Raw genomic sequence first — 26,520 nt, 5'->3', positions numbered from 1 at the left:
TGATCTCCCTGCTAAAGGAAAGATGCTGTGAAACTTGAAATGGTACAGTAAAGATATAAATGTTGTTGGGGTTGAAAGGTTCATGCTACAGGGAGAGGCTGAGGCTATCTTCCCTGGAGTGTTGGAAGCTGAAATGTGACCTTATGGAGGATAATAAAATTGTGAGGGGCAGGGTTAAAGTGAATAGCCAAGGTTTTTCTCCACCAGGGTAGGGGAGTCCAGAACTAGAGGGCATAGGTTTAAGGTGAGAGGAGAAAGATTTAAAAAAAGATGTGAGGGACTTCTTTTTTAATAGAGAGACTGGTTCATGTGTGGAATGAGTTTCCAGAGGAAGTGGTTGATGTGGGTTCAGGTACAATGTCGAAAAGACATGAATAAGAAACGTTTGGAAGTATATGCATGCAGCGCAAGCTGGTGGGGCCAGTTTACAGATAACAAGGTGTAGAGCTGGATGAACACAGTAGGCCAAGCAGCATCAGAGGAGCAGGAAAGCTGATGTTTAGGGCCGAGACCCTTGTTCATAAAAAAATGAAGTCAACGTTACTGCTCCTCTGATGCTGCTTGGCCTGCTGCATTCATCCAGCTTTACACCCTGTTATCTCAGATTCTCCAGCATCGGCAGTTCCTAATATCCCCGGGACCAGTTTAGTTTAGGATTATGGTCGGCATACACTGGTTGCTTCCACATCAAGTCCTATCATCAGTCAGTATCACCGTCATTCAAGGACAGTGTCTGAACTCAAGTGGGGCTTGAACACAGTCAGTTGCTCACTTAGCTGGATGGGGTCAAGGGATCTACATCATTACCTACTGGGGAATGAGCCATGGTCAGTCATGCAGGTCCAGTGCAACCAGTCTGGCATTTTGTGGTGAGTCTATCAGGCAACTGCTTAGAAATTTATTAAGTGTCTGGGCTATCAGTCAGGGCTATCCTTCCAAGCTAGTTGGGGTGGATACCACATTCATTCTCTTGTAGCTGAAGTTACAATAACAGTTGATGATATAAAGTAGCAATACATTTCTGAACATGAGCTTCTATTTCCAATGATGACAGTAAAAACATAAGAAATAAGAACACAAATAGGCTATTTGACCACTGGAGCCTATCCCACCATTCAATAGCATCATGGTTGATCTGACGCTCCTCACGCCCACCTTCCTGCGCTTTCCCTATAACCCTTGATTACCGTACTGATCAAGAATCTATCTCAGCCTCAAATATACATAAGGAAGGTTCACCCATGTCACCCTATGTGCCCTCAGAGCTGTCTTTTTTTTTGTTTCCCTCCCAATATGTGTGTACTATTCATGGGGTGAGCTACTGACCTTGTGCAGCTGGGCTTTAAATACTCTACCCACGAAAGAAGTCCTGGAAATTCCTGGCTATGGTGAGGACCTCTGCCACTGCGAAGTGCACAATAGCAAAAGCAAGATACCATAAAGGAGTGGTGGACACATGATGAGATGAACAGCAAGGAACTGTGCCAGATAACCACTAGAGCTCAGAGAGAAACCCTCTACAAAAATCCCTCAGTGATACTTAGCCAATGTTTGGTTAAATTCATCCGTTTGATTCTCCTTTTCAAAGAAACTTATTTTACCTTCTGAATTGAATTCTGGGCTTTTCTAGACGAAAAGTTTGATCATTCTGTTCTGAAGTCAAAACTAAACTAAATTACCTTAACTTGCTTCCTCTGCCTGTCATAAACCTAAGAGCGTAAATACTTTATCAATTAATACCACGGGTGTTTGTCAGGCATTTGCTGAAGTTGTAGACCTTCTTCAAAATGATGCAGTTAATCACTGTTAAAAGCCGCCTATTTCACCTTTTAAGAAAAACAATCCTTAACAGAACTGACCCACAGCCATCTGCCTAAATTTTCAAATCCAAACTTCAAAAATGTAATATATAATACAGCTTTCCTCATACATTCCGCAAAAGTGAAAATGCAAAGGTATCCTTAAGAGGCAATAGCATCTTTTTCAAACATAACGTTGCTCTTAACACCATTTCTGTGGTACATCATCTGTAACAATTTATTTATAATGAATACGCACCAATATTCCTAATAACCATATTCTACGCAAGTTCATTTTGATCATGACATTGTTTCATTCATATTTGCTCTAGAAAAGCACCTGCTATAATATTGAATGATTTCTAAAATTATACGGTTGTAGTATTAAACTGTAATGAAACAGTCTTAAATTCTCATCTGAAAACTCTCCAAACATCTGAAGACAGGCCATTGTATAAATAATAGTCTCTTCAAAGTTATTAAACAAGTGAATTTCGAACTTTTGCAGAGTCAAAAGACATTTCTCTATTATCAATTATTTCTGCTGATAATTACTCAATTTCTCAAAATAACTGACTGGTTATTTCACCTCCATTTTGTCCTCCTTTTGGTAAAATAGCACTTACCAGCAATAAAATTGGCATTAACAGCCAGAGCTTGTCATTGTGGTGCCCCCTGTCTTCCTGCTACCCTATCTATGCTCCTCATAATTTTAAACATCTCAACATGTCCACTCCCCCTACACCACCTCTCTAAGTAAAACAACCCTAGCCTATCCAATCTCCCTTCATTAAAAAACCCAGTCCAGGCAACATCTTGGTAAATCTCCTGTGCATCTGCTCCAGCGCAATCATATCCATCCTCTAATGTGGATATCAGACCTGCACACAATACTCTAGCTGTGGCCTATTCAACATTTTGTACAGTCCCAGAATCACCTCCCAGGTCCTTAAATCTATGCATTGGCTAATAAAGGCAAGTATCCCAAATGATTTCTTAACTTCTTTATCTCCCTGTTCCACTACGCTGAGAGGCTGCAGGCTCTGCACACTAAAGTCCCACTGATTGTCAGTGCTTCTGTCCCAATGATCATCAAGTACATCACCACACACTTATCTGGATTGAATTCACTTTCCACTGATCACCCCCTCCGACCAGCCTATCCACATCCTCCTGTAATCTATGGCTATCCTCCTCACTATTTACTAACCCAACAATTTTTGTATTAGCCAAGAAAGTACTGATCAACTCTGGTACCTTCAGGTCTAAACCATTTATAGGTACCATAAATAGCAAGGGCTCAAACACTGATCCCTACAGGACCCAACTGGACACAGACTCCCAGTCACAAAAATAGCTCTTAACCATCACTATCTGCTTCCTGTCACTCAGCCAATTCTGTACCCAATTTGCCAAATTTCCTTGGATCCCACAGGCTCTCACATTTGCTATTAGTCTCCCACACTGGACATTATCAAAAGCTTTGCTGTTAAGCAGACTACATCAAATGCACGGACCTCACCTACACATCTGGAGACCACTTTGAAATATTCAATTAGTCAGACCTGACCACCCCTTAATAAAACCTTGCTGACTATTTGATTAATCCCTGCTTTAAAAAAAAGAAAACAAAAGGAAGATTTAGAACAGAATATTACAGCACTGATTTTGCACTGGCTGTTTCAAATGGCTTCAGCGATAGAAGGAACTGCAGATGCTGGAGAATCTGAGATAACAAGGTGGAGAGCTGGATGAACATGGCAGGCTAAGCAGCATCAGAGAAGCAGGAAGGGTGACGTTTTGGGCCTAGACCCTTCTTCAGGAATGATTTCTGAAGAAGGGTTTAGGCCCAAAACGTCAGCCTTCCTACTCCTCTGATGCTGCTTGGCCCACTGTGTTCATCCAGCTCTACACCATGTTGTTTCAAATGGCTAACTAATTTCATTCCACACTCCTTCTGATGCTGAAAATTAATCCTCTTCCAAGCGTAAATCCAATTGCCATTTAAAGTTCCTGTGGAGTCTGCTTTCAGCATTCATGGTTTTGCAGACTATTAGGGAATGCACGTGAAAAAAAAAGGCCATTGAGATACTTGTGGACAACCAACACCAAATTAGGTTGCTAGACTTACTTTATTGGATCTCTCATAATTCTGAATATCATATCAGGTTTCCTTTAATTTTGCCTGGTCTAAGGATAAAAATGTCAGTTTCTGCAATTGCTCCAAATAACTGTAGTCCCTCAACTCTGTTACCATCTTCATCAATCTCCTTGCAGCCCCTCCGACGACTGGAAATCTTTCTAAAATGTAACGTCCAGAACAACGCACAAAAGCTGCAGCTTAGGCTAAAGATTTGTAAATGTTACATGATTTCCTTGATGTTGCATGTTTATGTATTTAATGGCACTAATTAAAATGTCAGGCTGGTGTTGCAACATGAGCATCTCTTATGGAACAGTGATAATGCCCCTACTTCTGAGCCAGGAGGTCCAGGTTCAAGTCCCATCTGCTCCAGATGTGTGTGATATCACCTCTGAACAGGTTTGTTAGAAAATACCTACAATCTAAGTCATTGTACTATCATGTAAAAGAAACCAGATTGGGAAGTTAAAATCTTATTATTTTTGTAATCAGATTTTGGGTTAGCAGGCTATTCTAATTTTGTTCTTGGCCTTTTAACACTTACTTGAAACTCAAGTTTCAATTACAGTTTTGCAGTCATTGTCTATATCTATAATTCGATGGATATTTGCAAGTACCTAAATTTACTATTATTTGGATCTGATAATAAATAGTACTAGAGGCAGAAGCTGCTCATCTGTGCATCAATTATTGATATTTCACTCAAGCTGGCTGGTCTTTGCAGCATACTGCATGTATGGAATTGTACAAATTGTACAAAATGATAGATTTAATTTTGGTTAATATTGAAGCTTATTCAAATTAATCATTTATAATTGGCTACTTGCTAAATACACTTTATTGTGACAGTATCATACAGTATCTCCACGTTAAAGTGACTGTTAGCTTTACATCCGTCATTGTCAATATCATTTTCAAAATTGATACAAAAACTTCCAAAATAGTAGGCAACTGTTATCATATGAAATAAAAATAGATGTTAAGATATTCTACAGATATTTTAAGTGGCAAACAATGACAGGCAATACAATATAGGTTTATTTAAGACCCTGGTTATGTTAAATATTATACTTACAATTCATGAAATCATCACAATTCCTCCATTACTGCTTTGTTTCTAGATGCAGCTCCCTGTGACATGATATTAATTAAATCAAGAATCAAAATAAGATTGCAGTTGGACAATAGATAAATGATCTCACCAATATAAATAAATTTCAAAGATTAACACCAATGCAGTTACACAAGCCTGACAGATGCAATTACTAAAAGATGCAAAAGAATTTCTATGCTGAGAAATTTGGAGGAAACCCCTTCTTAAAATTTAAAATTTCTACATTTTATACAAAGTATAAAAAGAGTTTCACCAAAAGGCAAATTTACTGCATAAAGACGACAGGGAGAAACCGATTGCTTCCCCCCTCACTCGTATTTTGTCTCGGTTAAAAGTTCTACGCCATTCACATATTATTTGGAACTGGCGAAAATAGTGCAAGACAGAAATAGGGTGAAATATACACATGGTTGATTTATCAATCCCAGCTACATTCATCATCAGCTCCAGGCCACACACAACTCTCTCCGTGTGAGTGTCTCTCTCAGCACGGTGTCGGGATTTTGAGGCTTTTTCTGGGGTCAAAACAAAATCTCAAGAGGAGCGAAAGATGCGTTAAAATAAAATAAACAACGAAGGCTTCAAACTAAACTGGAAAGAAAGCGAAAGCAGAACCCGATAATAAGAAATAGAAACGCTGCTTCCTTTACTCGCCTCCACCTGTTTATTTTCTGTTGTCATCCTTTCGCCTGCTTCCAGGGGAGGGGGGTAAAGGTCATAGGGTAAAGGGCAGCACCCAGCATCCCCGGTGCAATACACAGCCATCTTGGAGTTATTTTAGGAGATAATTCATGCGGTAAGTTTTAACGTTTTCTTTCTTTATTTCTCGCTCGGAGCCGCTAGAGCTCCGTCCCTTTGGCGTCGGCGACAACTTTTTCGATGAAAATGTTGCCGAGCGCGGTGGCGGGGAGTGCGGGCTGATCTAATGGGGCTTGGGCGGCTGCTGTGCCTTTTTTTTGTCTGGGCTCTGACTGAGTCTCCCTCTCCACTGCACCCCCCCCCCCTCTCTCTCTCTCTGGTTTAATCGAGTATCATTAAAAAAAAGCGGACAGGCCAACCCAAGCAGCGAGGAGCCGGGGAGCAGAGTAAGATCCCGACCCTTGCACGAACACATACACCTCAGGCACTGGGCCTTGCATCCGACTTTCGCCCTCCTCTTCACACTTTACATCATCATCCTCATCATCTTCATCGGGATACATTTTACACTACGAGACCCGAGCTGTGTGCCTGGCGTTTCCGCAGTTATAACTACAAATCCCCCATTGCTTCTTTGCTCAATTTCAGAAATTTGGTATAGTCGCGATATATCCGATCCTGGTTCAGTGCATTGCATTTTTTTAAGCCGTCAGCAAATGTTTACTTGTTTTCCTTTTGGATGCAACTTGTCTATTTTAAGTTGTTGGTGGAAGTTGTATTTATATTTTGTTTCAAACATAGTTTTGTTCCATGCTGACACCATTGTTTGCAGAAAGTTCCTTGAGTCCTCACAATATGAGACATGGCGATCATTTCAGAATTGTGTTGCACAGCTAAGGGAAAATGATTTTTTTTGTATAAAAATGTAGCTGGTGATTTGGATCTTGTAAGTGATGATAGCCACTGAAACAACAGCACGTCACAAACATCTCGCTTTTAAACAATTTATGATGGAAAGGGCTGAACATCTGGCTTTGTTGTTCAATTTTGTTATTCCAAATAATTTTTTGCTGTTATTAGTTTTTCCTGTTTGTAATGACTTTGGAAATATTAAATTGGACAAATATTGAATCAGACCAGATTATCACACTGGGAATCTAGCTTTCTAAATCTACGAGATTTTAAGTTCTCCAATTTTTTTTAAAGTTTATACAGTTACTTACCTTATTTTTCTAGATTATCAGAATTTTTCGAGGGATATGGATTGACACTTACAAATATAAATTGGATGTCAAACTATGTTTTTAACTACTTTTAGCATAGCGTAAATCCTTGGTTTAAAGAAGGAAGGGATAGATTTGTCTTTTTTAAATGATGAACAACTTGAAATAAACTTCAAATAAGATCTGAGATAGCAAGGTGTAGAGCTGGATGAACACAGCAGGCCAAGCAGCATCAGAGGAGCAGGAAAGCCGACGTTTTGGGTCGAGACCCATCTTCAGAAATAAGATCTTACAGCTTTGCAGATATGTTAACAGTTACAAATTTTAAATAAGCATTAATGGTATCAAGGCAGTGGTTATAGACTTGGTGGTGTATGTCTATGTGATTTAAAATTGTAGTATTTGTGCATCAGCAGCACTGATGCTAACTTCTGTTGCTGATTTTGCCAAAACAAATAGAACTTCTATAATTTCCATATTCACCTTTATGCTCAAGTATTTTGATAGCGCTGGACAATGTGGTATTTTCTTAATCAGAAAGAACATTTTCAAAGTTGTATGGATGCATATACTATCTGTAATCCAAAAAATTGTAATATTGATACAGTAAGTAGACATTTCCATATTAGAGCTGCAGTACTGTGGGACTGTTGGGTGGATGTTTTGCCATCTATTTTCTATTTCACAGTTTTGAGACTACCAGTTGTGTGAGCATGCTTGCCTACTTGTCCTTACCTTTATATAGCTTTTACTTGTTTATTGGGGGCACTGCTACAACAATAATTGCATTTTTATGGCTGAAGCGTTTCAGTTAAGTGTTTTAATGTTCTTAGTCTTGTTTTTCTCCTCTCCAGAAAATGTGAGGTTGCCCAAAACTAGTGAACTGTTGCTAATGGCTCATTGAATCAGCTGAAGAAATGCCACCCTGTTGACCACTGGTTGTCAGTAGGATTTCAGCAAAGCTGTACAGATTATGGATTTGTGAGCGTGTTGAATTTTGCGCATGTAATTTGGAAAACACCCAGCGCAACTGTTAGGTTTTGTCCTTTCAAGTGTGGGTTACATCTGGAGAGAACAAATTGAGATTGTCCAATTGGATCTGCACCACTGTTAGAGTTTAGAAAGGTCGATTACTGGTGGCGGTGATGCTGAGACAGATTTTTAGTGAGTGATTAAGGATATTGCATTTTGTTTTAAAAGGGTATTATCACAAGTATTTTTCCTGAATTATATTGCTGATGCATTAGATAATGAAGCCCTAAAGGTTATTGAAGCTTTCAGCAAAATGTTAGACAAGTTGACAGAGTATTCTGTGATCCTGAATCAGGGAGAAAACAAATAATTTGATCTTTAACAAATGACCAGAGGAAAAATTCTTTGATTCTGCAAGATTCCTAACCACTTCATTGGAATGATTGAGACATGTGATGTGAAGAGGCTACATTGAGAACCACTTACTCCTGTTTCATTGAATAGAATTGAAGAATGGAATACATTCTCAATGACTTTGGTGTTATGTTAAAGGATATACTATTGGCATAGAGCAGAGTTTGTTAACAGACTAATGCATAGTATGCTTGATTTTTAAAAATCAAAAATTTTGATTGCTTCCATAGTAATAATTCATTTGAGAATAACTGGTAAGATGTTTTATTTTTTCACTGTGACACTTTGTTTTAAAGCGCAGAATGGCATCTTCATCCTTATTCTTGCTCAAATATTGTAGACCAACCCAAAGCCCTACCAGTTTTTCATGACTTAAGATGTACTTTCGTGGCAAGTGATTGACTTGGAATCACTAGAATCTGAATTAACCAACTTCACTTCTCCTTGGAAAGGTTTGAATAAGCATTCATATAATGTTGCAGATGTAGTTGACATATCATTATACAAGTTACAATGGGAAATGTAATTCTGCACTGCATTTGGCTAAAAATGTTGAAAAATTCTTGGTGAATGTTCTTCTTTGGAATTGCTAATATTGTCCTCAGTTTTTAGTTCTTCCTAGATACGCTGATTCTGACAGTAGACATCAAACTAAGCTCATGTCAATTAAGTAAGATTGTGTTTTCTTAATTGTGCATTTAGTATTTTTAAAAGGAAACTGTCAGCTTGTTAGTACAACTCAACAAGATGCAAGATACCAAATCTCTGTATTATTGCAAGGTCCTTAGGTAAAAGTCAGATGCCACCTCCCACCTGTCAATCCACAAACTGCAACATTGCTGCATGCAATGAATTTTTCCCTTAACTTGCATTAACTCCATTGCGGTGACAAGATGAAGTCTTTTTCAAACATTAGTTAAATGATACTGTCAGTAGATAGGTGTTACTTGTATGGAATGATGTCTGTCCAAATTCTTTCTAACACTGAAGAATTCATAGCTAGTTTCAGTGCAGCAGTCATTGTAAGTGAAGTGGAAAGCTGTTGTATTAATTGGTGGCATGACAAACATTTTGTTGGTGATGAAGAACATGGTCGCTGTTTTGCTAGGAAAGGTCTGTTTCAATTTAGGGGACAACACTGAATTAGTTCATCTGAGTTCGAGATGGAGCTTGTTAATTCTGATTTTTTTTGGAGTTTGAATGTCTCAAGAAATTCTGAACCTTTTGTACTTTGTGTGGATGTCAAATTATGTAGTTTTGGCATGAAACTGTGACATTGCTTTCTGTATATCATATTGGGTTGATTGGTAAGGGAATCAAGGATTACGGGGAGAAGCCAGAAGAATGGGGTTGAAAAACACATCAGCCATGACGGACAGGAGCAGACTTGATGGGCCCAATGGCCTATTTTTGCACCTATATTCTTATAAACATAGTTTGCTATGTCAGATTAGTTTTAATTTTTGAGTAGTGTTTTGTCCTTGTATCAACAGTTTTGAGCTTGAAGCCTTCAGGGATTTGTCTTATGTAAGGCTATTCACACTTTGGCTTGGCGTTCTGTTGGGGTGTACACTGTGTCATTTATCTGGCTGTTGAGCAGATGAAGGGCCTAGGCACGAAACAGCAGCTTTTGTGCTCCTAAGATGCTGCTTGGCCTGCTGCGTTCATCCAGCTCCACACTTTGTTAACCCAGTCTTGCTTTTGGCCATATGGTAGAAGGGCTGATCCATTAACTTGTCTTTTGAGATTTGTTTTTGTGCAAAAGTAATAAAACAGCTACCCCTAATTCTATCTAACACCATTGCTGAAGATCAATAAAATACAGCCAGTCAAGAAAAAGACCCCATTATCCATCTCCTCATGGCATTGGGGTTCAACTCATATTACATAAAACTTTGAAAACTTCACCCACATCAAGAGAATGACTTTTCATTTTATAAAAAGACACATGATCTATGTTTCAGTGCAACAAAAGGCCAGGTCCATAACTTTAAACATTGCATGTGTGTCCGTTTGAATTAACAGGCCACCATTCTTTGAGAACAAAACTAAATTCTGGATCGATTACATTTATGTATTATAATCACGCCATTCATGGCAAGTACTTCACCATAAATTTGACCTGGACATAGAACAAAGGATTTCTGGGTTGTTGAATAGAATTAAGGAATATTAAACATTTTCTTTACCAGGTGGCAGTTTTTTGTTCCAAATAAATTTAATCAATTAGGAGGCCAAGATATTTTCTAGATTCTCTAGTCAGCCAGTGGTAATTGAAGAAAAATGAGCATTATTTCAGTAGGGCTGAAAGGGGCTGCAATTTTATTAATGGAAGAGATCAGAAAAAGCTTCTGCTTTTGCTGATTACAGGGCATGTTTCTTGAAACAATCTCTACAAATATCAGAATCCTTTTCTGAGTACAGATTAGGTATTTCATCTGAATTTGATTGTTTTTTCAATGTTTTCAAAGTTTTAAAAACTTCATAAATGTGGTGTCTTATGTGTCAAAATATTGCATATTCAAGTTACTTCAAAGTACTGTTGTTAAGTAGGCTTATGTACCAGCCATTTTACACACTGCAAGGCCTCACAATTAGTAATAGCATGCTAATTTTTTTTTGTTGAAGTTAGGCAGGCAGCAGGATTACTCTTTGCTCTTAAAGCAACTTGTCATTGATCAAGCTTTTATTGTTGTTCCTCTACAGTATTTCTCCTGAGGGTCAGAAAAGTCATGTTGCCTTCAGTTCTAGATTGTACCAATGTTATAATGCTCCAAAGTACAAGATTACTGAACCGAACTACACTGGGAGAAATTTGAAATTTTGCGTAAATTATATAATTATGTTTTTTTAAACTCCTGGTACAATTCTGTCTAGTTCATGACAAAAGACAAAGAAAAACTTTGGATTTTGGGCCAACCTGTTCTACAGAATGTGTACCTTTTTTTTCACTATATCTTGTATCCATTTAATCTCCTTGGAGGAAAGTCTGAAATTTTATTCCTGCCTTTCAAAAGTAAGTTGAGAGGAAGAACTAATGCTTTTTCAGTCTTGTATAATACATAATATTTCTTTGGTTGCCATGGTTTTGTGATGTTGCAGGACCCCTAACACTTTGCTGTGTACTTTGATAATTCTCGACCTAAACACGTAATTCATCCAATTATTTGTTAAAAGTCTAGACGTGGCACAAGTTGCTGGATCCAGTTATTTATTATGCATATGTCTGTTACCTTGAATGGAAGATTGTTCCTAATTGGAAATAAAAACAGAAAATGCTGGAAATAAACAGCAGGTCACGTTACATTTGCGGAGGGAGAAATAAGATCGAGTGTTTCAGGTCAGCGACCTTTCATCAGAACACATCATGATCTGAAGTTTTCTTGATTTGTTAATTTCATCTTCAATTCTTCTGGCCGTGCTTTTAATTAGAATTTAAATGCAAGCATGTATCTATTAAAACAACCTGAATTATTGTTTGATGTGCCCCCTGAAAAAAATTGCTTCAGCTGAAAGGAATATTTTCTTGTCACGTTTAATTTCGCCTGCTGCTTCATTCTTACATTTATTTGCTTTGTGCTATTTTCAATTGAGTTGTTTTAGATATTTTCTAACCAACAGAGATGTTATGACACACTTCTAGAACAGGTGGGGTTTTATGTTTTATTGAAATTGACTTCTAACAACATAAAAAGTTTTATAAGTTAAAATACAGTTGTAGCCCTTAATGACTTTTGTTAGTTACTTTGTAGCATTATTGATACCTAATTTAAATCTACTCTTCTTTGAGAATTGTTTTGATGCTGAACATTCCCTTAGAAAGGTTACGTTGTAGTCAAGTAAATGAGCACTTTGATTTTAAGATTATTTGGATTGTATTCTTTCATCTTGCGCAAAAGCAGTGAATTTAGTCACTGCTGCAGATCAGGGCTTAAGTTTTGAGACCTGACTGCTGGTAAGTGCTGAGCAGTTTGTCTAATCTGCCAACCATAATAATACTTGGTGCCAGAAGCTTGGTAGTTTCAGACCAGCACAGATGGAGTTTGTTCAACACTAAATTGAATTTTCTCAGCCTCATAGGTTAAAGTCTCATCACTCAATATCCTTGCTATATATGTTTGCATACCTGCCTAATTGTGATCATTTTATCATCCTCAACATAAAAGTAATTGATGATTCAAGATAAAGCAAGAATATCAATCTCTAATTTCTAAAGACTCAAAATTACTCCCCAAATACATTGACTTTCTGGGATTTGAGTTTCTAAATATTAATTACAAAATGCCATAGATGCAATTATAAAATGCTAGCTTTTATGAGAGTTTTTTTACATGTTCTTATATTCTGGGCAGTCAAGAGGATCTGGCAAGTAAATGATTACGTTTATGAATTTGAATTTCTGAGCAGAACTTCCACAGGAAGGAGAGATCAGGAGTTGGATACAAACAATGGTGGGGCTTAACAGGACTTTTTTCATAATTCGCACAAATGAAGTTTACCCTGGATTCCTGAAACCACTTTTATAAACATGACGCCTGTGCCTCTCCTTTAACTTGTTTTGCATTTTATTTAATGAATATAATTTGTGTGAAACTTCCAAAATATGATTTTCTTCTGCCTTTTACATATAAAATTGAATATTGTGTTTTGCTGTCTTCCAAGATTTAATACCCATGCTGTTTTGGTAGAAAGTTGAGCGTGTTAAAATGGATGATCAAATTATCAATGAAATATATGGTTAAAATATTAGCTTGGACATAAGCCTCAAGTGTTAAGTTTCAAATCTTGAATGAGTCCATAACAAGCAAAGTGTCAGATTTTTAAATTGTGGCAGACCTACCTGTTGAAAGAGTTTTTTGGGACTTCTGATAGTCTGTTGCAATTCATGCAGGTTAAACTTTCAGACACTTCATAAAATGCCAGTAGGCTATTGTTCAAAACGTTTTAGCGTCTGAGGTAAATTTATTACATTGTTTCCACAGTACTGAATGTTTTGAAATGTATCTTTTTCACTCCATATCAGTGTTAGGTTCACGCTGTACTGATTTCAGCTGAACAGCTCATAAAATTTCAAGATAACCTAGTTTGCAGTATGCATATAGGAAATATATAAACTGATATTGACTGTTCAAAGTTATAATTTAAGGAACAAAAATAGGAAATTGTTTTGGATTGAAGGTATTTTTGTTGAATTATGCCATTTATTTTCCTCAACTCCTCTCTGCTTTCCTAAAATTTTGCAGATTTATTTAGATTTGTATGTTTTGGTTCATCAAACTATTGGTTTTCTTTGGTTTGCAGCAGTTCTCTGCTGGAAGCAGAGTTTGAATCACATAATATGTAGGTCCAATTAAAGTTGTCTCATAGTATGAAGCAGTTGAAATGGAGGCCATTATCCTATCATGACTCTTTTCTGGTACTTCGGGCCTAGTGTCCGTTTAATCTGATATCCTGTCTTGATTTTGATGTTCACTGAGTCTTCAAAGTCATTGTTAAATGTATGGTTGGAATAATAAGATTTGTAGAGGGTAAACTGCTCTTTTTGGAAAAGATTAAAGTATTTTAGAAATTGCTTGAGGACACAAATTCTGTGCTGGGTTTCACCCTCAACAATGTTCATTTACACTTGTGTACACCCACATATTTTCTAAACAATTCTGCATAACAGTACCATTTGGATGCTGATCCTGTGCTCAGGGATTTGGGAAGTCTGTGAATCCCTTCAATCAATTTGAAGAGTTATTATGACAAAGTAGTGTTTGAACCAGGAAATGTCAAACATTTTAATTCTACCATCAGATATTTAACATGAAATAAAAGCAGACTCAAAGAAGGAATTGAGGAAGTGATGAGACAGTTTTTTAAAAAACTGTAATAACTATTTAATAATTAACATCTGAAGAATTGAAGCTCTCTTAAAAAATTGAAACTGAACTTTTACAATTAAAGACTGTTTGGTAGTAAGTAAGGTCTATTGAAATGTTAAAAGTTTTCTTACACAGAAATGGCCAAGCCATAACTTTCTGGTGAGCTTATCCGGCAAGTGTAGTGACTGAATACTGTTTGTTGATGAGTGTCTTGATGACTTACTGGTGCAGTGCGGCTCCTGAAGCCGCTGTGCATCTGAGACAGAACTTTCTGGTTTCTACATTTAACTGTCCAGGTGTGATGGAAGACAGGGAGCAATTTTCGCTTCAATAACGGTGAACTCTGTTAAGCCACAGTTATTTCTACCGTGAAATCCAGCAAGTTATATCTATTTGTTGAGCAGTATTGTAACTTACATCATCAAAATATTTCTGGATGACAAAAGATCAGTGTATCAATGATATTGCAAAGAATAAAGTTTGGACACGAAAGGCTACTTTTATAATTTGATGTTATGGTGGGAACTATGTGATTCAAGTTTTCATCTACACAATCCCCATTTTGCGTTGGCTGTAATGCTTAGTTTGGATAATTGAATTTCTGTAAAATACAACTGATCAAAGAATTTAATCAAGTTTCTTTCAAATCAGATGATGTATGTTTTGTTATTTAGACATGATTTTAAAATTTGTATGTTACACAATTTAAATGGTGGAAATTATTAATAACAAGATGTGCACTTTAAAGCAACCTTCTAAAACCTAAATTTTTAAACAGCTATCAAAAAAACTGCACAAAGCTTTCAAATTTCAGTTCATCAGTCATCAGAATATTTTAAGTTTTCTGTGCTTGCTGACGTAGCTTATTGAACGTGCTGCTGAATACATATCAGTATGTATTTCAGAACGTGGCTGAAGAACGGCAGATGGCGTTTAATTTGGGTAAATGTGAGATATTACATTGTGGTAATTCAAACAAGGGCTGGACTTACACAGTTAAAAGTTGACCCTTGGGTAATATTGTAGAACAGAGATGTAGGGGTTTGGGTAGATAATTCTTTAAAGTTTGCATCTCATATAGATATGAGAGATAATGGGAACTGCAGATGCTGGAGATTCCAAGATAATAAAATGTGAGGCTGGATGAACACAGCAGGCCAAGCAGCATCTCAGGAGCACAAAAGCTGACGTTTCGGGCCTAGACCCTTCATCAGAGAGGGGGATGGGGGGAGGGAACTGGAATAAATAGGGAGAGAGGGGGAGGCGGACCGAAGATGGAGAGCAAAGAAGATAGGTGGAGAGGGTGTAGGTGGGGAGGTAGGGAGGGGATAGGTCAGTCCAGGGAAGACGGACAGGTCAAGGAGGTGGGATGAGGTTAGTAGGTAGCTGGGGGTGCGGCTGGGGGTGGGAGGAAGGGATGGGTGAGAGGAAGAACCGGTTAGGGAGGCAGAGACAGGTTGGACTGGTTTTGGGATGCAGTGGGTGGGGGGGAAGAGCTGGGCTGGTTGTGTGGTGCAGTGGGGGGAGGGGATGAACTGGGCTGGTTTAGGGATGCAGTGGGGGAAGGGGAGATTTTGAAACTGGTGAAGTCCACATTGATACCATATGGCTGCAGGGTTCCCAGGCGGAATATGAGTTGCTGTTCCTGCAACCTTCGGGTGGCATCATTGTGGCAGTGCAGGAGGCCCATGATGGACATGTCATCAAGAGAATGGGAGGGGGAGTGGAAATGGTTTGCGACTGGGAGGTGCAGTTGTTTGTTGCGAACTGAGCGGAGGTGTTCTGCAAAGCGGTCCCCAAGCCTCCGCTTGGTTTCCCCAATGTAGAGAAAGCCGCACCGGGTACAGTGGATGCAGTATACCACATTAAGCAGAGGTTCACCTGCACATCTGCCAATGTGGTATACTGCATCCACTGTACCCGGTGCGGCTTTCTCTACATTGGGGAAACCAAGCGGAGGCTTGGGGACCGCTTTGCAGAACACCTCCGCTCAGTTCGCAACAAACAACTGCACCTCCCAGTCGCAAACCATTTCCACTCCCCCTCCCATTCTCTTGATGACATGTCCATCATGGGCCTCCTGCACTGCCACAATGATGCCACCCGAAGGTTGCAGGAACAGCAACTCATATTCCGCCTGGGAACCCTGCAGCCATATGGTATCAATGTGGACTTCACCAGTTTCAAAATCTCCCCTTCCCCCACTGCATCCCTAAACCAGCCCAGTTCATCCCCTCCCCCCACTGCACCACACAACCAGCCCAGCTCTTCCCCCCCACCCACTGCATCCCAAAACCAGTCCAACCTGTCTCTGCCTCCCTAACCGGTTCTTCCTCTCACCCATCCCTTCCTCCCACCCCCAGCCGCACCCCCAGCTACCTACTAACCTCATCCCACCTCCTTGACCTGTCCGTCTTCCCTGGACTGACCTATCCCCTCCCTACCTCCCCACCTACACCCTCTCCACCTATCTTCTTTGCTCTCCATCTTCGGTCCGCCTCCCCCTCTCTCCCTATTTATTCCAGTTCCCTCCCCCCATCCCCCTCTCTGATGAAGGGTCTAGGCCCGAAACGTCAGCTTTTGTGCTCCTGAGATGCTGCTTGGCCTGCTGTGTTCATCCAGCCTCACATTTTATTATCTCATATAGATAGTGTGGTTGTGGCATTTAGCACTCTTGCCTTTGTTGCTCAGATCATTAAGTACTGAAGCTGTACAGAAGTTGTACAGGATGTTGATGAGGCCTCTTCTGGAGTACTGTGCCCAACCCTGGTCTCCCTGTTATAGAATCATAGAACATAGAACATTACAGCGCAGTACAGGCCCTTCAGCCCTCAATGTTGTGCCGACCTGTTAAACCAATCTGAAGCCCATCTAACATACACTGTTCCATTATCATCCATATGTTTATCCAATGACCATTTAAATGCCCTTAAAGTTGGCGAGTCTACTACCGTTGCAGGCAGGGCATTCCATGCCATTACTACTCTCTGAGTAAAGAAACTACCTCTGACATCTGTCCTATATCTATCACCCCTCAATTTAAAGCTATGATGCCTCGTGCTAGCCGTCACCATCCAAGGAAAAAGGCTGTCACTGTCCACCCTATTTTAATCCTCTGATCATCTTGTAAGTCTCTATTAAGTCTGCTCCTAATCTTCTTCTCTTGAGTGAAAACAGCCTCAAGTTCCTCAGCCTTTCCTCATAAGACTTTCCTTCCATACCAGGCAACATTCTGGTAAATCTCCTCTGCACCCTTTCCAATGCTTCCACATCCTTCCTATAATGCTGTGACCAGAACTGAATGCAATACTCCATGTGCGGCTGCACCAGAGTTTTGTACAGCTGCACATGACCTCATGGCTCCGAAACTCAATTCCTCTATCAATAAAACCTAACACACCATATGCATTCTTAACAACCCTATCAACCTGGGTGACATACATCACGGAAACAAGCCCTTTGGTCTGAACAGTCCACGCCGATTATAATCCCAAACTAAATTAGTCTCCCCGTCTACTCCTGACCCACCAAACTTTTCCTATTAATGTACCTATCCAATATCTTGTAATGGTTGCAATTGTATCCGTATCCACCACTTCGTCTGGAAGTTCATTCCACATGCGAACCATTTCTTTCTGTTTTTAAAAAAAAATTGCCTCATGTCTGTTTTTTAAATCTCTCTCCTCTCACCTTAAAAATGTGCCCCACACCCGAGGGAAGAGGCAGTTACCACTAACTCTGTCTATGTTTCTCACTATTTTAAAAACTTGAATCAGGTCGCCTCTCGACCTTCTATGCTCCAGTGAAAAAAGCCCCAGCCTATTCATCCTTTCTTTATAACTCAAACCTTCTATAGCTGACAACTTCCTGGTAAACCTCTCCTGAACCCTCGCCAGCTTGATAATACCCTTGCTTTAACTGGGTGACCCGAACTGGACATAGTATTTCAGAAGAGGCCTCACCAATGTCGTGTACAACCTCAACATAATTTGCCAACTCCTATACTCAGTGGACTGAGCAATGAAGGCAAACATGCCAAATGCCTTTTTAACCATCCTATCTATGCGTGATGCAATTCCAATGAATTATATGCCTACATCCTTAGGACCCTGTGTTCTGCAACACTACTCAAATGCCGTACCATTGTATGTTGTACCAAAATTCAATATCTTGCATTTATCCAGATTGAACTCCATCTGCCATTTTTTTTTCAGCCCATTGACCCATTTAAATGGGAAGGATGTTATTAAGCTGGAGAGGGTTTGGAAGAGATTTACCAGGATGTTACGATGCATGGAAGGTTTTAGTTGAAAGGAGATGCTGGGACTTTTTCAGTGAAGTGTAGGCAATGAGGGTATGACCTTAAAGAGGATTATAAAATTATGAGGGGTAGAGGTAAGGTGAATGGCAGGTGTCTTTTACCTGAGGTGGAGGATTTTAAGACTAGTGGAGATGTTTTTAAGGTGCAAGGACAGAAACCTTAAAAAAAGCATGAGGGGAAATTTACTTACACAGTGGGTCATGTGTGGAATGAACTTCCAGAAGGAGTAGTGGATGCATGTTTCAAAAACATTTAGATAAGCACATGAATAAGAAATGTTTGGAGGAATATGAGCCAAACACAGGCAGGTGGGGCTGGTTTTGTTTGGGATTACGGTCGGCATGGACTATTTAGACCAAAGGATCTTTCCCCGTGTCGTGGGACTCTGTCTGTGAACAGTCAGCAGTCAAATCATTCAAAAATCAGGAGTTTGCCAGGTACCCCACACACACAAATTTGAAAACAACAACTCTAAAGAATGCAAGGTCTATTAAGGTTAATAATTAATGGAAATCTTATACTTCCAGTTAGATTACAATTGCGTATTAAAACTGCTAAAATGACCTTCAAAAGAAGTTCTGATTTTTGGCATTTTAATAGTTCTACTAGTTTTCTGTGTGGAGGCAATGTTTGAGTATATCTGCTGTCATTTTTTCAAATGGATTTGATGAGTTTTCCTTACTGCATTTACTGCTTATATCTAATTTAAAAAAGGATGAAAATGTGTTTGTTAAGTGTAATGTGTATTCATTCAGTTGCTTTTCTATCCATGGTATTTGGTTAAGGTGGTACTGGAATGATTTGAGATCCAGAAGCTTTTGCAGTAGAGTGTGATCATTTTCTGCTGCTGGATTCATTGTGTTTGTGGAAAGGTGTCTCCCTTTCTAGGCATTGATTGAACTAAGGATTGGTTTGACGTATAGTGCCTGCTTGAAAATTGTTTGAATTTTCCGTCCGCAGTGGCATTCCAAAGTTGTTGTTATTATTTTTATTATTAGATAATCCAAAACTCTAATCTGAATGTAAAGGTGTTTTTTTTAAAAAATCTGGTAGCATTATTGCTTCTGAATCAAAAATTTGTGGTTTTAGTTCTCACTCCAGGGCTAGACTCTCACATGAACTGAAGGGATGTTGTATTGTTGGAGGAGATATGAAACTGAGGACATCTGTTTGCTTGTTCAAGCAGACCTTGAAAGGCACATTTTGTTTTTGTGTTCTGATCGATGCTTTTCCCAAAACTAAACCTCGAAAACAGACATCCGTTCATTTTTGGAGCATTTGCATTGCGTAGTTTTCTTTTGATTTGGACCTAAAATAATCTAAATAGCACACTTCAGATCTAGTTTGCTGCTTTTGTTCTGGCTTGCTTTAAAGAAATCCAAACTTGCTGGTCTTGGTTGAATTGTGCAATTGAAAAATGACTAGTTTTGATTTAAAATTCTTAATAGGCGTCTGTAGCAAGTTTTGGAGTAATTGGTCAGTAATTACTCTTATTTCATTGCATTGAAAGGAATTAGATCCTGTACCTTCTGCTGTGTCCAGAAAAATTTATAATTTTATGGAGGTTTGTAATGTTGTAAATCAGTACTCCTGCCATCTTTTTACTGTTTTCCTGCAGTTTCTTTTCTGTCATCATGCACCAGTCTTAGCTATCAAGACTGCAAACCTGTACTACTACTATTTTATTTGGAAACAAACTCCTATTTTACAATGATCACTCATAGTTGTTCACGCCATTTTCCAGTACATCCACGGTTTTACATTTGGTAGTTTTTAATTTGGAAAATGTAAAGTAGTTAATAACTTTGCCGTACTGACATCCTTTTTAGTATTTGCTTCTGTAGTTTAACTTTCTTCTGATTTTTTTTTAAATACTTGCCATCAAATAACATGTTGAGTTTGTGAGCAATCTAACTGAATTTGCAGTGGTTGTGGAGAAGGATGAAATTAATGGTGATGGTAAGATGCCGTCCATTATGTTGTGTGGCATTCCTATCATGCTAAATGGGATAGACCGAACAGATCTAGTAACTCTGAGACTGGGTGTCGGCATTCCCTGTAAATTTCCGCATGGCTGCATAGACCTCCAGATTGCAATACAGTGAATTCTGGAACTGGATGTTGATGCTGCAGTTGGCATGCTGACATCAGTTGCTATGCACAGAACCTTATATTTCTAAATAGGTGCTGTAGCAAGCTTTAGAGTAATTGGTTGTTTGTTACCTTGTTATTTTGTTGCACTGAGAGGAATTGTATCCTCTACCTTCAGTGTGAACCTATGTGTAGCCTAAAGAGAACGTTTCTGGATGTCCATGAGATGCTGAGGGCCATTACTATTTGCAGAATTGTACTCTAATGCAATCTGCAGCTTTGCAGCCTGGCACATCTCCTACTCTATTACTTGTATCAAGCTAGGGCATCTGCCTTGGTTCAATGAAAAGTGCCAAAGGGCATGCCAGGAACTGCATTAGACATGCTTAAAAATGAGGGGTTTATATGGAAAAACAACAACACAGACAGCATAAATAACAAGCAATAAACTTAGCTAAGTAATTCCACAATCAGTGGTTCAGATCCAAGCTCTGCAGTTGTACCATGTCCAAACATGAGTGGTGGTGGACAATAAAGCAATTGTCAGTGGAGGAGGAGGTGCCACACATATCACCATCCTTAATGATGTGGAGAGCCCAGCACATCAATATAAAAGATAAGGCTAAAGTATCTGCAGCAATTTTTGGCCTGAAGGATCAACCTCCTTAGGTTGTTCTCAGCATCACAGATGTCCGTTTTGAGCCAATTCGATTCAGTCTGTGTGATATCAAGAAGTGGTTGAAGGCATTGGATATTGAAAAGGCTAAAGGCAACATTTTGACAGTAGCATTGAACAGGCTGTTCCAGTATAGCAATAAGACTGCATTAATCCAGCAAAGTGGGAAATTGCTCAGATGTACAAAAAGTAGGACACATTCAATCCAGCAAATGACCGTGCCATCAGCCTACTTCCGATTGTCAGTGTTGATCAATATTATCAAGCATTGATAATCATTAGCCTGTTCACTAATGTTTAGATTGAGTTCCGTCAAAGCCACTGATCTCATTGCAGCCTTGGTCTAAATGTGAACAAAAGAACTGAATTTCAAAGGTGTGGTTGAGGGATATCAAGGCTGCAACTGACTCTCTCTGGCAGCAAGTCGTGCTATCAAAGCAAGAGTCAATGGGAAACAGAGGACAACCTCTCTGCTAGTTTGTGTCACACAAGGAAGATTTTACAGTTCAGGTATCTTTACACTTTGCGGTCTCCGCAGGAGTTCCTCAGGGTAGATATTTTCTAATCAACCTGTTCAGAGATATTATTACAGAGCTTTGAAGCCAGTGGGAGCTTCAACCTGGGCCTTCTAGCCCAAACATTACCAATGCACTACAAGAACCTCTAATTCTTCAGTGTGATATTCTAAGCCCAGTTACCTTCACCTGCTTTGTTTAGCTTCCCTCTATTGTAATGTTAAAGGTGGGGTTAATTGTTCATGATTGCACACTGTTTTACAATGCATGTTCACGAAGACTCTGATATTGAAGCAGTCCATATCCAAGTGCAGCATGACCTGGCTAACATTCGCATTTAGGTTGATGTAGCAAGTACCATTCATGCCTCTCAAGTGTCAGGCAACCTGCAACAAGAGAGAATCTAAACATGACATTCAGTGGCAATATGTCACTGAATTCCCTAATATAAAACATCCCAGGGGTTACCATTGACCAGAAGAGGATTGGAATAGCCACATAAATAGTATGCCTGCAAGGTTAAGGCAGATGCTCAGATTCCTCACAGCCTGTCCACCAACTACAAGGCACAAATCAGTAATGTAATGTAATATTCCCCAGATACCTGGAGTGATGCAGCTCCAACAGCACTGGAGAAGCTAGACACTATCCAAGACAAAGCAGCCTACTTGTCTGATGTCCTATCCATGAATACTCACTGTCTTCATCATAGACACTCAGTAGCAGCAGTGTATGCTGTCTAAGATGAATAGCAGAAATTCACAGACTCCTGAGACAGCATTTTTCAAAACCCTAGTGCTACTATCTAGAAGGACAGCATATGCTTGGGAACACCACCACCTGCAAGTTCCTGTCTTAACCACTCGCCATCCTGACTTGGAAATACAAAGCCATTTCTTCAGCATTTCAATTAATGGTTAAGACCGTGGGAGAAAAGAGGATGTGGGAGGTAGTATGGCCAGGAAGTGATTATAAATATGAACGACTTAAAACAAGTTCTTTCTAGTTGATACATCCCCTTTTTGTCTTCAATGTCATTTGTAGTGTTTAGATCTTGTAATTGAGAATTTTGCTGTTGTTCCTTTATCCTCTTTCCTATCCATTTTAATTCGTGAAAATACAGTAACCTTACAGTTTCCTTCTTTTGCAGCATTCCTATTTGATGTATTATTCTTTATTTCACATTGAATCTAACTGTGGCATGGTTGTTATTTTCCAATTCTTCTGCTCTTATTTTGCCTAGTTTCCAGAAATAAAATCAAATGAGACTTGATACCTATTTGGATAGAAATAGTACGCGAGGATATGGGCAAAACCCAGGCACTAGGTAAAGATGCTTGTTTGAAGAGCTGGTACAAACACGACGGACTGAATGACCTCATTCTGTGAAGTGCTTTTTTTATCCTGATTTGGACTGTTAACAATACTGGTCTAGGAAATGTGTTTCCTGCTTTGAGCACTTACTTTTCCAAGCTAAACTGATTTGAGGGAATAGTTAAAATCACCAATATTATTGACATCTTGTTCTTGGTTACTTTTCCAGGCTGTAAACAGATCTCCTCCGAAGACATAGCCAATGTTTTGTGAGCTCTAAAGTACAATTTTTTAAAAAAAAAACTTTTTACTTCGTTCCTAACTCTATGTTCTTGTGATGCATTTTTATTGCAACTTTATAGTGTTTTAACAGTGTGACAGGATCTATTATTAATACTGTCATGCTAGTCCCCTTTTCCTGCTTGTTTCCTCGATGTATTATATTCCCAGTCCTGTCCAGATCGAAACTTGGTCTCCCTTATCACTGGTAATACCCCTGGATTGTATTAATAGTTGTGCTTGGTGTTGGTAAACATATTTATGTATTCATAAACATGCCTTAAGTTGGAAGAATTAACTTATTATTTTCTTGATTAACATTTTTAACATCCATGGTCCTTTGTACAAAACTTCTAACACTTTCTGTATCAGTGCCTTTTTAACTTACATTTTTCTGATTATTTACTTCTGATAAACATTCAGTTACTCCAACAGTTTTATTTATCCTGCTCTGCCTCACTCGTCTCGAACAACTTTTCCCATTTTTCAGTATTTGTTTAATGCTTCCTCCTTTGCTGTCTTTAATATTCTTGCACAAAATATAATGTTACTTTGGTTCAAATAAAGGCTTTGAGATAATTTTCCTCTTTGCTTGAGCTGGTCTCAATCCATTCTACAGCCACACCGTAATCTGCATAATCTTTCTTTTGATTTTATCCACAGCAGGAAGTAATCTGGAGGGTGCTACCCATGCTGGTTTTAATCTATGCCTTAAACTTTCTTCTCAAAATCCAAGTCTTTAGTTTTTGGTTGCATTCAATGTTGACTTTAATGTTGTGGATATCATGAAGTGAAAAGATCTTCAGTGCACGTAACTTTACATTTGAGTGTTGTTACTCAAGCTTTAATTGTTTTGCAAGCTTCTCTATTTGCATCAAAATGTGGAATGTCAGTGATGGGCACCAGAACATGACCATTATTCATAGCACTCTGGGGGGAAAAAAAATCAATTTGCTTTGAATAGCAGAAAGTGGAATGTTTGCCGACTGAGGTTAGTGTGTGCTTCCACCCTTGGTTGAAGAACTTGCTGATAATTACTTCTACCGCATCCCTCATAGTGCATTGAATGGTGGGGGGAGAAAAGGTGCTGAGACCTTATCATTTGGTAAGAAGAGACTAATTATGAAGTTGCAAGAAATATTATTTAAGAGTTGTTTTGAAAACTGGGTGGGATGCAAAGTGATAGAGATCTTAAAAGTAAGTATCGAAGAATTAGACCTGAAAAGCTGGTGGACCTGAGCTGTAATGGAGAATTTGTAATCTAGATTCAGCAGAATTTGAGCCGGTAGTCATGTAGTTGAAGAAAATACCTTAACAATAATAGCTAATAGCCCCATCATCATTATCTGCTGGCTGTAGTAGTTAGTGAAATATAGTGGTAATGGATATGTGGTCTACAAGGCTAAGCTTTTCAAGCTGGGGCTTGTAAAGGGTGAAACTGTGCAGCTGGTATATAGAGCTTTAGAAAAATTGATCTCATGGTGATTAAGGAGTGAATGACATCTTTAAAAGCAGAGAGAGAGTGGTAGGAGCTTTGGTGAATAATCGGAGAAGATTTACTAAGTCTGAGCCAGAACCAGAGATTTACTTTTAGCGTTAATTTGTTGAGAATTTGATGCCAGAAAGGCAGTTAGAATATTATAGCAACAGCTTGAATGAGTAGACATTGCAGCAAGAAGTAGGTGATATCATCATGAAATATTTTGCCTTGACAGGGAGAGAATTGACCATTGAGTTGCAACCATGAATGACACAAGAAAGATGCTGGAGGCTGTGGATGAGGAGGAAAAGTGTTCTTCAGGGAAGCTACCATCAAAAGATGCAGTCAAGAGAGAATTGATTTTTAGAGAGGGCACAATTATTGTTGGTTTCTTAGGCCAAGGCTATCAGTGAGCCTCGTGAGAATGTGAATGATTTGCAGGGCAATATAGAAGAAATGACTGACTTTGAACGTTGGCATCCTTCCATTCTGCTGAACATGGGTGGGAAGGGATTAGCAGAGCTGACTTCACAAAAGCAGAGCAGGAGTATATGAATCAGTTAAGGGCAATGAAGAGGTTGTCTTTAGAAGCCCTAAAGCTCAAATAACCAACGAGGCACTTTTGCACTGTTGTCACTGTTACATAGGAAATATGGCAGCTAACTTGTACGTGGAAGGTTCCACAAAGAGCAATGTGGCAGTGACAAGATAATCTTTCTTTTTACCGATATTGATTTTAAAAATAAATACTGACAGGAACACCAGGAAAAATACCCTGGCTTGTCTTTTTATATAAAACCTGGGGTTCTTTCGTGCTCACCTGAAAGAGCAGATTGGACCTCTGTTTAATGTATGTCATGAAAGACGGCATCTCTCTGACTGTACAGCATGTTTTTGGTAGTCAAGTAGGTTGTTAGTGTAGATTTTGTGTCCAAGTTTCTGCAGCGGTACCTGAAACTACAAAATCTTCTGATTCGGACAAGAGTCCTTCCAGCTGTACCACGGGTAATGGATTCAGTCACTCCCTCAAAAGGGAGGCACTTCACGTAGCTTTCTGAAGGAAAAGGGGCAGTTGTGGTGTGTAGTTTTCTCTTGAATAATCAGTAACTTTAACTGGAATTTTCTGGCAACTGCAGGTTTTTTTTTGTCACCAGTAATATCTACTTGTAGTTGGTTAGAAATATTAAATGGTGTTGCAGACTTGTAACTAGTTTAAAATGTCAGAAAGTTGTTTCTATATTTTAAGGTCCATCTTGATTTGAGACTCTGCTTATGCCTTAAGCACAGGTTTACTGGTTCTCTTCCACTCAGTTGTGTCTTTCTGGCAAGGTTAGACTATTGCTTCTGACTCCAGTTGTCATCCTTTCAATTTTTTTTTTGTTTTGCAAAGGTATTTCTAAATGCAACATGCAACAGACTGTTGACAGGTGGCCTTTTCACTACTAGATCCAGTAGGAAAGTTAAGGCATTTATCCTACTTATTTCTAATGGCAGTACAAACCCCGATCTCCAACTGGAACTGCTTATGCTGATCTTAACAAACAGAGCTGGTACAGTGCATTTGTGATTGGTTTCTTGATGAATAATAGTATTATGATGTGAGCATACTTGTGGATGGGGCCAGTACAGCATAACTTTGGCAGCATGGCAGAAAACATGTTTAATGGTCAGTC

At 39.0% G+C, this 26,520-nt stretch overlaps 1 protein-coding gene and 1 long non-coding RNA gene across 5 annotated transcripts in view; one reads left to right on the top strand and one right to left on the bottom strand.

Moving 5' to 3' along the window:
• Window positions 1–5,077, bottom strand: part of LOC125460748 (uncharacterized) — a 33,148-nt gene extending 28,071 nt beyond the window's left edge. The window contains exon 1 of the long non-coding RNA XR_007249332.2: window positions 5,018–5,077. This is a non-coding gene — a long non-coding RNA (uncharacterized LOC125460748). The remainder of the gene's footprint in view (window positions 1–5,017) is intronic.
• Window positions 5,078–5,782: 705 nt separating this feature from the next.
• The window catches only part of cnot2 (CCR4-NOT transcription complex, subunit 2), a 144,969-nt gene continuing 124,231 nt past the window's right edge, over window positions 5,783–26,520 (top strand). For 2 of the 4 annotated variants that reach the window (XM_048548576.2, XM_048548574.2), the window contains exon 1: window positions 5,783–5,852. The gene's annotated coding sequence lies outside the window, so the exon portion shown is untranslated. The remainder of the gene's footprint in view (window positions 5,853–26,520) is intronic. The other 2 variants (XM_048548573.2, XM_048548575.2) reach the window with 2 other exon arrangements.

This window comes from Stegostoma tigrinum, chromosome 18 (genome assembly GCF_030684315.1).
Source record: "Stegostoma tigrinum isolate sSteTig4 chromosome 18, sSteTig4.hap1, whole genome shotgun sequence".
Lineage (NCBI taxonomy): Eukaryota > Metazoa > Chordata > Chondrichthyes > Orectolobiformes > Stegostomatidae > Stegostoma > Stegostoma tigrinum.
Note: the sequence above shows the minus strand (reverse complement) of the source record. Positions and strands in the feature narration are given on the sequence as shown.